Source organism: Python bivittatus, unplaced genomic scaffold (assembly GCF_059951505.1).
Source record: "Python bivittatus isolate LINGU-HERP-01145 unplaced genomic scaffold, Pbiv_v1 ctg000070_np1212, whole genome shotgun sequence".
Taxonomy (NCBI): Eukaryota; Metazoa; Chordata; class Lepidosauria; order Squamata; family Pythonidae; genus Python; species Python bivittatus.
In genome coordinates, this window is record NW_028277034.1 from 36940675 (window position 1) to 36942337 (window position 1663).

The window sequence follows — 1663 nt, forward strand, 5'->3', positions numbered from 1 at the left end:
TTTTGTGTTGAGATTCAATAAGTATGTATGTTAGTGACATAACAATATTACAACTATAAACAAAGATATATCGTAGCATATAGACATAGAACCCCTCTATGTACTGTTTTCCAAATCTTTTCAAATCCATGATGCAATGCAGGCGAAACATCAAACCACACAGATTTCATTCTTCTGTAGAAACAAAACTTAGACAGAAACACATAGTACATTATAGGCAGCTTCTCACATTCAGCAAACATATGGAATGGCCACTTATGGCCCAGACAGAAAAAGTGTGTGCCATTAGTTGGACATGAGCAGAATAAGGCATCACAATTTGGTGGTAGGTGAGGTGTTTTATACAGTAAATAAACAAAAGATATGGGTACACAGACCAACAATATAGTCCATAAATACTATACAACAGCGGCCCAAAGTTTGCTGGTCAATGACTGAAATAAAATGACTGATTGATTGGCAGTGGCCCTTAGCCTACAATAAGATGGTCCTTCTACCATCAAGCTGCTTCCTCAGTCTAACAGCCACTGACAGAAGTTTAGGAGCTAGAATGATCACCCTGGAATTTTATCTTCCAATAAATATTGGAAAATAAAATTGAGTTGATCTGCTTAGCAGTATAATCACTATAGACAAAATCAGTTCTGGGCAGGCTCCAGTGTAAAAACTGCAGAAAAAAGGAACTTGCTCTCCAGACTCAGCTATCTGACTCAAACACCGCTGCCTGGCCCACTCAGTATAATAGAAGAACAGTTTATGTAACTGAAAGTTTCTAGGAAGCATAATTTATATGGGTAGACCACGAGAAGTGGTGACAAAACACCTAATACAAAACGCTTTCAACCTCTTCCATAATTATTCTCAAAAACTAACTTTTTGATTTAGCTCAATTGATGTGGAATGAATTGCTATTGCAATTGAGTAAAACATGGATATCAAATACTTAAGTCCAGGTCTAGAGAAAGAGAGGATGACAATATCATCAGTATACATCAGAGCAGATCTCCCTCTCATCAAATTCTGCAAATGTCCTACAGGTCATTTAAGATACTTTCAAGATCATTCAAATACATGTTGAGTAAAGTTGGTGCTAGAGTAGTCCTTGTCCAACCTCCCTCAACATGGGGATATCTTCAGTCAGCTGTCCTGTACTGCCACGTCTTATTTGAAGGAGGCTACTGCTATACAGGGCCCTAAGATGAAGCAGAAAGGTTTGTTTTTGTTTTGTCAATAGGCAAATTCTCCATTTTCTGCCATAATTTATCCCTAGATATAGAATCAAAAGATAGAACCATTCAGAATTATTATAGGCAAAACTGGCCATGCTATTTGTGAGTCTTCTTTTATTGTGACAATATTCTTTTGTCTTTTGGCATAATTTGCTGTAATAATAACAAAATTTGTTGTTCAGTCGTTAAGTCATGGCTGACTCTTCGTGACCCCATGAACCATATCGCGCCAGGCCTTCCTGTCCTTCACTGCCTCCCTGAGTTTGCTCAGTTTCATGCTCATTGCTTCAGTGATGCTATCTAACCATCTCATCCTCTGCCGTCCCCTTCTCCTTTTGCCTTCAATCTTTCCCAGCATCAGGGTCTTTTCCAAAGAGTCCTCTCTTTCCCCTCTGCTCTTCCCCAGTACCATATTGGACGCCTTCCGACTTGAG